Genomic DNA, 14,200 nt, shown 5'->3' with positions numbered 1-14,200 from the left:
TTAATACAACCTGCTGCAGAGTTCCTTCCCTTTACAGATTTCAGGCAACAATCAAAATGGCAACACAACTCTTCTCATTAATCTTCCTGCCAGAGAGAGCCCAGATTTTTGCCTGCTAGCAGCAGGGCCGGCTGTAGCCCTGGTGGCTGGAAGACAGTCTTTTTTGGCACCCCCCAACCCCCTTCACTCCATCACCACCTACTCGGATTCACTCACTGCCACCTGCCAAATGTGCCCCTCATCTATCCATAGCCCCTCTCACATAGATTAGATTTGTTTTAAAGAGCTGGATAGCTGCTTGACTATCCAGACAGCTCTCCACATTAGATATGGTTCTGTTCTTTGCGTCAGGCACATGAACCCTCTACGCTATTTTATATCTAGTCAAAGCTGCCTCTGGACAAAACCACCAACTCTCTCCCTAGCAGGAACGGTAATCACAAGAGGTATCTTGGCATTTTATTTGCTTTCTGTAGTTTGGACACACAAGGAACTTTCCAGCATGAGCTTTTAAATCGCAAGTTTCGTAAGTTATTGCTAAACACAGCGCCCCCCGAGGTCAGCAACTCCAATCCTGGTCAGCACCCGGTGCGGCCGCACTGCTCGCACCTCCCTAAACCCGGCCCTGAGTGGCAGTTTTGCATCGCCATGAAATTGTCATGCCGTTGAGGTCAGTGTGATGTGGCCAAGGCTATCCTATTTGAGGACTCCGGGAGAGACAGCTGCTCCCTTAATGAAGGAGTGGCCTTCTGACTGAAGTCACCTGAGGCAGGGGCCCACTGTCAGAGGCCTTATGGGGCAGGGACCCGCTGCAACTCCTGGCTTGCCCCATGCAACCCCTGGAGAACCCTAAATGACATCCATGTAAGTGCCTACTGTCGAGGTCAGCAAGGTCAGTGTGTGGCTCGGCCCAGGCTATCCTATCTGAGGTCTCCTGAAGGGACAGCTGCCACCTTAAAGAAGGAGTGGCGTTCTGACTGGCGCCAACTGAGGTAGGGGCCCGCTGTCAGAGGCCATATGGGGGAGGGGCCCTCTGCGACATCTGGCTTGCCCCTTGCGACCCCTGGTGACCCCTAGGTGACATCCATGCGAGCGCTTGCCGTCAAGGTCAGCGTGTGGCACGGCCAAGGCTATCCTCCCCTGAGGCTCCTGAAGGGACAGCTGGCGCCTGAAGTAAGGAGTGGCCTTCTGACCGAAGTCACCTGAGGCAGGTGCCCGCCGTCAGAGGCCTTATGGGGCAGGGGCTAAAGGGACATTTTAAGTCCAGCCAGAAGGCAGAAGGTTTGGTCTGTGCTGTCCTGGGGCAGGACTTCCTCCTTAGTAGGGCTGCCACCTGGCTGTGTTTTTTGAACCACCTCGTCTGTACGTTTAATTCCAGGCTGGTAAAAATATTGAGAAAAGCTGTGAAATTCAGGTTCTAAGAAAGGAGGCAACCCCAATCTTATACACACTGCGCTGACACTTACAAAGGGTATTCCTGGTGCAGCAGGGAAATGTGCCCCCTGGAGACATCTTGCAGTCACTATGTGGACAAGCAAGAGCTCTGGAGCTCTGGAGCTCTCAGCTGATCACAGCAAGATGGAGTGCTTTCAGATGTTATTTGGAGTGAAAAAAAGAGCTGTGAGAAAGCTGTGTGATATTGTGAGAAAAGTCAATTAAAGAAGAACTAGTGGTAATGAAGCATTTGTAATTGAAAGGTTTCCTAATGTGTTTGAATCCATGAAAAGTGTAAAATGAAAGGTTTCCTATAAGAAATGTAAGTGTAGAAGTAAAAAGTGTAAGGAACTTCGTGTTCCCTGACCGGGAATCGAACCCGGGCCGCGGCGGTGAGAGCGCTGAATCCTAACCACTAGACCACCAGGGAGCAGGGACAGGTCGTCCACCACCACCCAATATAGAAACAAGAACTGGTCAGCAGGCTACTCAGGATCCCATTTCCTATTACAGGAAAATTAAAGCAGACATGCAAGGACACACCATTTTCAGGCACAGCATGAAGAAAGAAATTGACTGCACCTCAAATGCACTCACAACTCTTCACACTTTACAGCTCTCCAAGACCTAGCACACCCTCATAAGACATCCCATCCTTCAGCAGTAATAGCACTTACACACTTAACTAGCAGGAAAATTCAGAAGTACAATTAAAGGGACGATCAGTGCTTCTTCTCTGAGCCCCGATAGGAGGGCAGCTCTTAGCTTTCCCAGGTCAACGCAGGCATCTCCAGCTCTACATGTGCAGGCTTTTACTTAAGGTGCTGGGACCTGCACTCCTCTTTTACAATGCTGTGTATAGAACTACGAGTCCCACAATGCAGTGTAACACATGACCTGCTGTCGATAGTCATGGAAGAACCTCGGAACTAGAAAAGCTCTGATGAGATTAGAGGGTGGGCACGTCCGGGTCACTGCTTGTTTTCCTTTCTCAGTGTGTCTGTAAATTATACAACTTTATCTAAAGATAAAAGGTTTCACCTTCCTATAAAACAATTCCTCCTTCAGAGTGTGCCCCAACATTTCATTTACTTAGTGTGAGAAAACAAAATAGCTTAAATGCATTTTTTTTATCATGCAGTACTTTCCTTTTTATCTCATGAAAAATCCTTGATTCCACCTTTCCTTTTTCAAGGAAGTAGGCAGGAAGTTTAAATGAAAAGGGAGAAATGGTTGTGAAAAAGAGTCTTAGGTCCAAATTGTGGGTGCTAGATTTTGAAAGGTACTTGATGGCATGAATAAATGTTTCGATTTGGAGGAGGTGTGTGGATGAAAGAAAAATGGGCGTACTCTGTAGTATGAGTGTGAGATTGTAAACGGTATTTGAAGTAAATATTGATTGCTGGTGCTCTGAAAATGTAGGTTTAAGCCTTTAAAAGAAGAGGCAGTTTCCCAGTTGAGGAATTGAACCCCAGTCTCCCAGGTCCCAGGCAGGGACACTCTCCACTATACTAAGTAGGAAGAGATATTTTTGTGCGTGCTGAGCAGCTCCTTCTTCTGTCCAACCCGCCCTCTCTGTGCCAAGCGTCTGAGTTTTTCCATTTCTCACTTCCTTCCCACCCACACGGGGGGGCAGAGCTGGCTTAAGGATACTGCAACTGTTGCACTCTCACTGCTCGCTCACATGCACGGGGGCACCCACCTCAGGGGGGGGGGGCGCTCTGCTTAGTCTCAACTTAACATTTAATACAACCTGCTGCAGAGTTCCTTCCCTTTACAGATTTCAGGCAACAATCAAAATGGCAACACAACTCTTCTCATTAATCTTCCTGCCAGAGAGAGCTCAGATTTTTGCCTGCTAGCAGCAGGGCCGGCTGTAGCCCTGGTGGCTGGAAGACAGTCTTTTTTGGCACCCCCCAACCCCCTTCACTCCATCACCACCTACTCGGATTCACTCACTGCCACCCGCCAAATGTGCCCCTCATCTATCCATAGCCCCTCTCACATAGATTAGATTTGTTTTAAAGAGCTGGATAGCTGCTTGACTATCCAGACAGCTGTCCACATTAGATATGGTTCTGTTCTTTGCGTCAGGCACATGAACCCTCTACGCTATTTTATATCTAGTCAAAGCTGCCTCTGGACAAAACCACCAACTCTCTCCCTAGCAGGAACGGTAATCACAAGAGGTATCTTGGCATTTTATTTGCTTTCTGTAGTTTGGACACACAAGGAACTTTCCAGCATGAGCTTTTAAATCGCAAGTTTCGTAAGTTATTGCTAAACACAGCGCCCCCCGAGGTCAGCAACTCCAATCCTGGTCAGCACCCGGTGCGGCCGCACTGCTCGCACCTCCCTAAACCCGGCCCTGAGTGGCAGTTTTGCATCGCCATGAAATTGTCATGCCGTTGAGGTCAGTGTGTGACGTGGCCAAGGCTATCCTATTTGAGGACTCCGGGAGAGACAGCTGCTCCCTTAATGAAGGAGTGGCCTTCTGACTGAAGTCACCTGAGGCAGGGGCCCACTGTCAGAGGCCTTATGGGGCAGGGACCCGCTGCAACTCCTGGCTTGCCCCATGCAACCCCTGGAGAACCCTAAATGACATCCATGTAAGTGCCTACTGTCGAGGTCAGCAAGGTCAGTGTGTGGCTCGGCCCAGGCTATCCTATCTGAGGTCTCCTGAAGGGACAGCTGCCACCTTAAAGAAGGAGTGGCGTTCTGACTGGCGCCAACAGAGGTAGGGGCCCGCTGTCAGAGGCCATATGGGGGAGGGGCCCGCTGCGACATCTGGCTTGCCCCTTGCGACCCCTGGTGACCCCTAGGTGACATCCATGCGAGCGCTTGCCGTGAAGGTTAGCGTGTGGCGCGGCCAAGGCTATCCTCCCCTGAGGCTCCTGAAGGGACAGCTGGCGCCTGAAGTAAGGAGTGGCCTTCTGACCGAAGTCACCTAAGGCAGGTGCCCGCCGTCAGAGGCCTTATGGGGCAGGGGCTAAAGGGACATTTTAAGTCCAGCCAGAAGGCAGAAGGTTTGGTCTGTGCTGTCCTGGGGCTGGACTTCCTCCTTAGTAGGGCTGCCACCTGGCTGTGTTTTTTGAACTACCTCGTCTGTACGTTTAATTCCAGGCTGGTAAAAATATTGAGAAAAGCTGTGAAATTCAGGTTCTAAGAAAGGAGGCAACCCCAATCTTATACACACTGCGCTGACACTTACAAAGGGTATTCCTGGTGCAGCAGGGAAATGTGCCCCCTGGAGACATCTCGCAGTCACTATGTGGACAAGCAAGAGCTCTGGAGCTCTGGAGCTCCCAGCTGATCACAGCAAGATGGAGTGCTTTCAGATGTTATTTGGAGTGAAAAAAAGAGCTGTGAGAAAGCTGTGTGATATTGTGAGAAAAGTCAATTAAAGAAGAACTAGTGGTAATGAAGCATTTGTAATTGAAAGGTTTCCTAATGTGTTTGAATCCATGAAAAGTGTAAAATGAAAGGTTTCCTATAAGAAATGTAAGTGTAGAAGTAAAAAGTGTAAGGAACTTCGCGTTCCCTGACCGGGAATCGAACCCGGGCCGCGGCGGTGAGAGCGCCGAATCCTAACCACTAGACCACCAGGGAGCAGGCACAGGTCGTCCACCACCACCCAATATAGAAACAAGAACTGGTCAGCAGGCTACTCAGGATCCCATTTCCTATTACAGGAAAATTAAAGCAGACATGCAAGGACACACCATTTTCAGGCACAGCATGAAGAAAGAAATTGACTGCACCTCAAATGCACTCACAACTCTTCACACTTTACAGCTCTCCAAGACCTAGCACACCCTCATAAGACATCCCATCCTTCAGCAGTAATAGCACTTACACACTTAACTAGCAGGAAAATTCAGAAGTACAATTAAAGGGACGATCAGTGCTTCTTCTCAGAGCCCCGATAGGAGGGCAGCTCTTAGCTTTCCCAGGTCAACGCAGGCATCTCCAGCTCTACATGTGCAGGCTTTTACTTAAGGTGCTGGGACCTGCACTCCTCTTTTACAATGCTGTGTATAGAACTACGAGTCCCACAATGCAGTGTAACACATGACCTGCTGTCGATAGTCATGGAAGAACCTCGGAACTAGAAAAGCTCTGATGAGATTAGTGGGTGGGCACGTCCGGGTCACTGCTTGTTTTCCTTTCTCAGTGTGTCTGTAAATTATACAACTTTACACTTTATCTAAAGATAAAAGGTTTCACCTTCCTATAAAACAATTCCTCCTTCAGAGTGTGCCCCAACATTTCATTTACTTAGTGTGAGAAAACAAAATAGCTTAAATGCATTTTTTTTATCATGCAGTACTTTCCTTTTTATCTCATGAAAAATCCTTGATTCCACCTTTCCTTTTTCAAGGAAGTAGGCAGGAAGTTTAAATGAAAAGGGAGAAATGGTTGTGAAAAAGAGTCTTAGGTCCAAATTGTGGGTGCTAGATTTTGAAAGGTACTTGATGGCATGAATAAATGTTTCGATTTGGAGGAGGTGTGTGGATGAAAGAAAAATGGGCGTACTCTGTAGTATGAGTGTGAGATTGTAAACGGTATTTGAAGTAAATATTGATTGATGGTGCTCTGAAAATGTAGGTTTAACCCTTTAAAAGAAGAGGCAGTTTCCCAGTTGGGGAATTGAACCCCAGTCTCCCAGGTCCCAGGCAGGGACACTCTCCACTATACTAAGTAGGAAGAGATATTTTTGTGTGTGCTGAGCAGCTCCTTCTTCTGTCAAACCCGCCCTCTCTGTGCCAAGCGTCTGAGTTTTTCCATTTCTCACTTCCTTCCCACCCACACGGGGGGCAGAGCTGGCTAAAGGATGCTGCAACTGTTGCACTCGCACTGCTCGCTCACATGCACGGGGGCACCCACCTCAGGGGGGGGGGGCGCTCTGCTTAGTCTCAACTTAACATTTAATACAACCTGCTGCAGAGTTCCTTCCCTTTACAGATTTCAGGCAACAATCAAAATGGCAACACAACTCTTCTCATTAATCTTCCTGCCAGAGAGAGCCCAGATTTTTGCCTGCTAGCAGCAGGGCCGGCTGTAGCCCTGGTGGCTGGAAGACAGTCTTTTTTGGCACCCCCCAACCCCCTTCACTCCATCACCACCTACTCGGATTCACTCACTGCCACCTGCCAAATGTGCCCCTCATCTATCCATAGCCCCTCTCACATAGATTAGATTTGTTTTAAAGAGCTGGATAGCTGCTTGACTATCCAGACAGCTCTCCACATTAGATATGGTTCTGTTCTTTGCGTCAGGCACATGAACCCTCTACGCTATTTTATATCTAGTCAAAGCTGCCTCTGGACAAAACCACCAACTCTCTCCCTAGCAGGAACGGTAATCACAAGAGGTATCTTGGCATTTTATTTGCTTTCTGTAGTTTGGACACACAAGGAACTTTCCAGCATGAGCTTTTAAATCGCAAGTTTCGTAAGTTATTGCTAAACACAGCGCCCCCCGAGGTCAGCAACTCCAATCCTGGTCAGCACCCGGTGCGGCCGCACTGCTCGCACCTCCCTAAACCCGGCCCTGAGTGGCAGTTTTGCATCGCCATGAAATTGTCATGCCGTTGAGGTCAGTGTGATGTGGCCAAGGCTATCCTATTTGAGGACTCCGGGAGAGACAGCTGCTCCCTTAATGAAGGAGTGGCCTTCTGACTGAAGTCACCTGAGGCAGGGGCCCACTGTCAGAGGCCTTATGGGGCAGGGACCCGCTGCAACTCCTGGCTTGCCCCATGCAACCCCTGGAGAACCCTAAATGACATCCATGTAAGTGCCTACTGTCGAGGTCAGCAAGGTCAGTGTGTGGCTCGGCCCAGGCTATCCTATCTGAGGTCTCCTGAAGGGACAGCTGCCACCTTAAAGAAGGAGTGGCGTTCTGACTGGCGCCAACTGAGGTAGGGGCCCGCTGTCAGAGGCCATATGGGGGAGGGGCCCTCTGCGACATCTGGCTTGCCCCTTGCGACCCCTGGTGACCCCTAGGTGACATCCATGCGAGCGCTTGCCGTCAAGGTCAGCGTGTGGCACGGCCAAGGCTATCCTCCCCTGAGGCTCCTGAAGGGACAGCTGGCGCCTGAAGTAAGGAGTGGCCTTCTGACCGAAGTCACCTGAGGCAGGTGCCCGCCGTCAGAGGCCTTATGGGGCAGGGGCTAAAGGGACATTTTAAGTCCAGCCAGAAGGCAGAAGGTTTGGTCTGTGCTGTCCTGGGGCAGGACTTCCTCCTTAGTAGGGCTGCCACCTGGCTGTGTTTTTTGAACCACCTCGTCTGTACGTTTAATTCCAGGCTGGTAAAAATATTGAGAAAAGCTGTGAAATTCAGGTTCTAAGAAAGGAGGCAACCCCAATCTTATACACACTGCGCTGACACTTACAAAGGGTATTCCTGGTGCAGCAGGGAAATGTGCCCCCTGGAGACATCTTGCAGTCACTATGTGGACAAGCAAGAGCTCTGGAGCTCTGGAGCTCTCAGCTGATCACAGCAAGATGGAGTGCTTTCAGATGTTATTTGGAGTGAAAAAAAGAGCTGTGAGAAAGCTGTGTGATATTGTGAGAAAAGTCAATTAAAGAAGAACTAGTGGTAATGAAGCATTTGTAATTGAAAGGTTTCCTAATGTGTTTGAATCCATGAAAAGTGTAAAATGAAAGGTTTCCTATAAGAAATGTAAGTGTAGAAGTAAAAAGTGTAAGGAACTTCGCGTTCCCTGACCGGGAATAGAACCCGGGCCGCGGCGGTGAGAGCGCCGAATCCTAACCACTAGACCACCAGGGAGCAGGCACAGGTCGTCCACCACCACCCAATATAGAAACAAGAACTGGTCAGCAGGCTACTCAGGATCCCATTTCCTATTACAGGAAAATTAAAGCAGACATGCAAGGACACACCATTTTCAGGCACAGCATGAAGAAAGAAATTGACTGCACCTCAAATGCACTCACAACTCTTCACACTTTACAGCTCTCCACGACCTAGCACACCCTCATAAGACATCCCATCCTTCAGCAGTAATAGCACTTACACACTTAACTAGCAGGAAAATTCAGAAGTACAATTAAAGGGACGATCAGTGCTTCTTCTCAGAGCCCCGATAGGAGGGCAGCTCTTAGCTTTCCCAGGTCAACGCAGGCATCTCCAGCTCTACATGAGCAGGCTTTTACTTAAGGTGCTGGGACCTGCACTCCTCTTTTACAATGCTGTGTATAGAACTACGAGTCCCACAATGCAGTGTAACACATGACCTGCTGTCGATAGTCATGGAAGAACCTCGGAACTAGAAAAGCTCTGATGAGATTAGTGGGTGGGCACGTCCGGGTCACTGCTTGTTTTCCTTTCTCAGTGTGTCTGTAAATTATACAACTTTACACTTTATCTAAAGATAAAAGGTTTCACCTTCCTATAAAACAATTCCTCCTTCAGAGTGTGCCCCAACATTTCATTTACTTAGTGTGAGAAAACAAAATAGCTTAAATGCATTTTTTTTATCATGCAGTACTTTCCTTTTTATCTCATGAAAAATCCTAGATTCCACCTTTCCTTTTTCAAGGAAGTAGGCAGGAAGTTTAAATGAAAAGGGAGAAATGGTTGTGAAAAAGAGTCTTAGGTCCAAATTGTGGGTGCTAGATTTTGAAAGGTACTTGATGGCATGAATAAATGTTTCGATTTGGAGGAGGTGTGTGGATGAAAGAAAAATGGGCGTACTCTGTAGTATGAGTGTGAGATTGTAAACGGTATTTGAAGTAAATATTGATTGCTGGTGCTCTGAAAATGTAGGTTTAACCCTTTAAAAGAAGAGGCAGTTTCCCAGTTGGGGAATTGAACCCCAGTCTCCCAGGTCCCAGGCAGGGACACTCTCCACTATACTAAGTAGGAAGAGATATTTTTGTGTGTGCTGAGCAGCTCCTTCTTCTGTCAAACCCGCCCTCTCTGTGCCAAGCGTCTGAGTTTTTCCATTTCTCACTTCCTTCCCACCCACACGGGGGGCAGAGCTGGCTAAAGGATGCTGCAACTGTTGCACTCGCACTGCTCGCTCACATGCACGGGGGCACCCACCTCAGGGGGGGGGGGCGCTCTGCTTAGTCTCAACTTAACATTTAATACAACCTGCTGCAGAGTTCCTTCCCTTTACAGATTTCAGGCAACAATCAAAATGGCAACACAACTCTTCTCATTAATCTTCCTGCCAGAGAGAGCCCAGATTTTTGCCTGCTAGCAGCAGGGCCGGCTGTAGCCCTGGTGGCTGGAAGACAGTCTTTTTTGGCACCCCCCAACCCCCTTCACTCCATCACCACCTACTCGGATTCACTCACTGCCACCTGCCAAATGTGCCCCTCATCTATCCATAGCCCCTCTCACATAGATTAGATTTGTTTTAAAGAGCTGGATAGCTGCTTGACTATCCAGACAGCTCTCCACATTAGATATGGTTCTGTTCTTTGCGTCAGGCACATGAACCCTCTACGCTATTTTATATCTAGTCAAAGCTGCCTCTGGACAAAACCACCAACTCTCTCCCTAGCAGGAACGGTAATCACAAGAGGTATCTTGGCATTTTATTTGCTTTCTGTAGTTTGGACACACAAGGAACTTTCCAGCATGAGCTTTTAAATCGCAAGTTTCGTAAGTTATTGCTAAACACAGCGCCCCCCGAGGTCAGCAACTCCAATCCTGGTCAGCACCCGGTGCGGCCGCACTGCTCGCACCTCCCTAAACCCGGCCCTGAGTGGCAGTTTTGCATCGCCATGAAATTGTCATGCCGTTGAGGTCAGTGTGATGTGGCCAAGGCTATCCTATTTGAGGACTCCGGGAGAGACAGCTGCTCCCTTAATGAAGGAGTGGCCTTCTGACTGAAGTCACCTGAGGCAGGGGCCCACTGTCAGAGGCCTTATGGGGCAGGGACCCGCTGCAACTCCTGGCTTGCCCCATGCAACCCCTGGAGAACCCTAAATGACATCCATGTAAGTGCCTACTGTCGAGGTCAGCAAGGTCAGTGTGTGGCTCGGCCCAGGCTATCCTATCTGAGGTCTCCTGAAGGGACAGCTGCCACCTTAAAGAAGGAGTGGCGTTCTGACTGGCGCCAACTGAGGTAGGGGCCCGCTGTCAGAGGCCATATGGGGGAGGGGCCCTCTGCGACATCTGGCTTGCCCCTTGCGACCCCTGGTGACCCCTAGGTGACATCCATGCGAGCGCTTGCCGTCAAGGTCAGCGTGTGGCACGGCCAAGGCTATCCTCCCCTGAGGCTCTTGAAGGGACAGCTGGCGCCTGAAGTAAGGAGTGGCCTTCTGACCGAAGTCACCTGAGGCAGGTGCCCGCCGTCAGAGGCCTTATGGGGCAGGGGCTAAAGGGACATTTTAAGTCCAGCCAGAAGGCAGAAGGTTTGGTCTGTGCTGTCCTGGGGCAGGACTTCCTCCTTAGTAGGGCTGCCACCTGGCTGTGTTTTTTGAACCACCTCGTCTGTACGTTTAATTCCAGGCTGGTAAAAATATTGAGAAAAGCTGTGAAATTCAGGTTCTAAGAAAGGAGGCAACCCCAATCTTATACACACTGCGCTGACACTTACAAAGGGTATTCCTGGTGCAGCAGGGAAATGTGCCCCCTGGAGACATCTTGCAGTCACTATGTGGACAAGCAAGAGCTCTGGAGCTCTGGAGCTCTCAGCTGATCACAGCAAGATGGAGTGCTTTCAGATGTTATTTGGAGTGAAAAAAAGAGCTGTGAGAAAGCTGTGTGATATTGTGAGAAAAGTCAATTAAAGAAGAACTAGTGGTAATGAAGCATTTGTAATTGAAAGGTTTCCTAATGTGTTTGAATCCATGAAAAGTGTAAAATGAAAGGTTTCCTATAAGAAATGTAAGTGTAGAAGTAAAAAGTGTAAGGAACTTCGTGTTCCCTGACCGGGAATCGAACCCGGGCCGCGGCGGTGAGAGCGCTGAATCCTAACCACTAGACCACCAGGGAGCAGGGACAGGTCGTCCACCACCACCCAATATAGAAACAAGAACTGGTCAGCAGGCTACTCAGGATCCCATTTCCTATTACAGGAAAATTAAAGCAGACATGCAAGGACACACCATTTTCAGGCACAGCATGAAGAAAGAAATTGACTGCACCTCAAATGCACTCACAACTCTTCACACTTTACAGCTCTCCAAGACCTAGCACACCCTCATAAGACATCCCATCCTTCAGCAGTAATAGCACTTACACACTTAACTAGCAGGAAAATTCAGAAGTACAATTAAAGGGACGATCAGTGCTTCTTCTCTGAGCCCCGATAGGAGGGCAGCTCTTAGCTTTCCCAGGTCAACGCAGGCATCTCCAGCTCTACATGTGCAGGCTTTTACTTAAGGTGCTGGGACCTGCACTCCTCTTTTACAATGCTGTGTATAGAACTACGAGTCCCACAATGCAGTGTAACACATGACCTGCTGTCGATAGTCATGGAAGAACCTCGGAACTAGAAAAGCTCTGATGAGATTAGAGGGTGGGCACGTCCGGGTCACTGCTTGTTTTCCTTTCTCAGTGTGTCTGTAAATTATACAACTTTACACTTTATCTAAAGATAAAAGGTTTCACCTTCCTATAAAACAATTCCTCCTTCAGAGTGTGCCCCAACATTTCATTTACTTAGTGTGAGAAAACAAAATAGCTTAAATGCATTTTTTTTATCATGCAGTACTTTCCTTTTTATCTCATGAAAAATCCTTGATTCCACCTTTCCTTTTTCAAGGAAGTAGGCAGGAAGTTTAAATGAAAAGGGAGAAATGGTTGTGAAAAAGAGTCTTAGGTCCAAATTGTGGGTGCTAGATTTTGAAAGGTACTTGATGGCATGAATAAATGTTTCGATTTGGAGGAGGTGTGTGGATGAAAGAAAAATGGGCGTACTCTGTAGTATGAGTGTGAGATTGTAAACGGTATTTGAAGTAAATATTGATTGCTGGTGCTCTGAAAATGTAGGTTTAAGCCTTTAAAAGAAGAGGCAGTTTCCCAGTTGAGGAATTGAACCCCAGTCTCCCAGGTCCCAGGCAGGGACACTCTCCACTATACTAAGTAGGAAGAGATATTTTTGTGCGTGCTGAGCAGCTCCTTCTTCTGTCCAACCCGCCCTCTCTGTGCCAAGCGTCTGAGTTTTTCCATTTCTCACTTCCTTCCCACCCACACGGGGGGGCAGAGCTGGCTTAAGGATACTGCAACTGTTGCACTCTCACTGCTCGCTCACATGCACGGGGGCACCCACCTCAGGGGGGGGGGGCGCTCTGCTTAGTCTCAACTTAACATTTAATACAACCTGCTGCAGAGTTCCTTCCCTTTACAGATTTCAGGCAACAATCAAAATGGCAACACAACTCTTCTCATTAATCTTCCTGCCAGAGAGAGCTCAGATTTTTGCCTGCTAGCAGCAGGGCCGGCTGTAGCCCTGGTGGCTGGAAGACAGTCTTTTTTGGCACCCCCCAACCCCCTTCACTCCATCACCACCTACTCGGATTCACTCACTGCCACCCGCCAAATGTGCCCCTCATCTATCCATAGCCCCTCTCACATAGATTAGATTTGTTTTAAAGAGCTGGATAGCTGCTTGACTATCCAGACAGCTGTCCACATTAGATATGGTTCTGTTCTTTGCGTCAGGCACATGAACCCTCTACGCTATTTTATATCTAGTCAAAGCTGCCTCTGGACAAAACCACCAACTCTCTCCCTAGCAGGAACGGTAATCACAAGAGGTATCTTGGCATTTTATTTGCTTTCTGTAGTTTGGACACACAAGGAACTTTCCAGCATGAGCTTTTAAATCGCAAGTTTCGTAAGTTATTGCTAAACACAGCGCCCCCCGAGGTCAGCAACTCCAATCCTGGTCAGCACCCGGTGCGGCCGCACTGCTCGCACCTCCCTAAACCCGGCCCTGAGTGGCAGTTTTGCATCGCCATGAAATTGTCATGCCGTTGAGGTCAGTGTGTGACGTGGCCAAGGCTATCCTATTTGAGGACTCCGGGAGAGACAGCTGCTCCCTTAATGAAGGAGTGGCCTTCTGACTGAAGTCACCTGAGGCAGGGGCCCACTGTCAGAGGCCTTATGGGGCAGGGACCCGCTGCAACTCCTGGCTTGCCCCATGCAACCCCTGGAGAACCCTAAATGACATCCATGTAAGTGCCTACTGTCGAGGTCAGCAAGGTCAGTGTGTGGCTCGGCCCAGGCTATCCTATCTGAGGTCTCCTGAAGGGACAGCTGCCACCTTAAAGAAGGAGTGGCGTTCTGACTGGCGCCAACAGAGGTAGGGGCCCGCTGTCAGAGGCCATATGGGGGAGGGGCCCGCTGCGACATCTGGCTTGCCCCTTGCGACCCCTGGTGACCCCTAGGTGACATCCATGCGAGCGCTTGCCGTGAAGGTTAGCGTGTGGCGCGGCCGAGGCTATCCTCCCCTGAGGCTCCTGAAGGGACAGCTGGCGCCTGAAGTAAGGAGTGGCCTTCTGACCGAAGTCACCTAAGGCAGGTGCCCGCCGTCAGAGGCCTTATGGGGCAGGGGCTAAAGGGACATTTTAAGTCCAGCCAGAAGGCAGAAGGTTTGGTCTGTGCTGTCCTGGGGCTGGACTTCCTCCTTAGTAGGGCTGCCACCTGGCTGTGTTTTTTGAACTACCTCGTCTGTACGTTTAATTCCAGGCTGGTAAAAATATTGAGAAAAGCTGTGAAATTCAGGTTCTAAGAAAGGAGGCAACCCCAATCTTATACACACTGCGCTGACACTTACAAA

At 49.1% G+C, this 14,200-nt stretch overlaps 4 non-coding genes across 4 annotated transcripts; all 4 read right to left on the bottom strand.

Moving 5' to 3' along the window:
* Positions 1-1,792: 1,792 nt before the first annotated feature.
* Positions 1,793-1,864, bottom strand: TRNAE-CUC (transfer RNA glutamic acid (anticodon CUC)). The gene has a single exon. It is a non-coding gene; the product is annotated as a tRNA-Glu (tRNA).
* A 3,107-nt stretch (positions 1,865-4,971) lies between these two features.
* On the bottom strand, positions 4,972-5,043 carry TRNAE-CUC (transfer RNA glutamic acid (anticodon CUC)). Its single transcript has one exon. It is a non-coding gene; the product is annotated as a tRNA-Glu (tRNA).
* Positions 5,044-8,154: 3,111 nt separating this feature from the next.
* Positions 8,155-8,226, bottom strand: TRNAE-CUC (transfer RNA glutamic acid (anticodon CUC)). The gene has a single exon. It is a non-coding gene; the product is annotated as a tRNA-Glu (tRNA).
* Positions 8,227-11,337: 3,111 nt separating this feature from the next.
* Positions 11,338-11,409, bottom strand: TRNAE-CUC (transfer RNA glutamic acid (anticodon CUC)). Its single transcript has one exon. It is a non-coding gene; the product is annotated as a tRNA-Glu (tRNA).
* Between the last annotated feature and the right edge of the window lie 2,791 nt (positions 11,410-14,200).

This window comes from Pleurodeles waltl, unplaced genomic scaffold, assembly GCF_031143425.1.
Source record: "Pleurodeles waltl isolate 20211129_DDA unplaced genomic scaffold, aPleWal1.hap1.20221129 scaffold_86, whole genome shotgun sequence".
Lineage (NCBI taxonomy): Eukaryota > Metazoa > Chordata > Amphibia > Caudata > Salamandridae > Pleurodeles > Pleurodeles waltl.
Note: the sequence above shows the minus strand (reverse complement) of the source record. Positions and strands in the feature narration are given on the sequence as shown.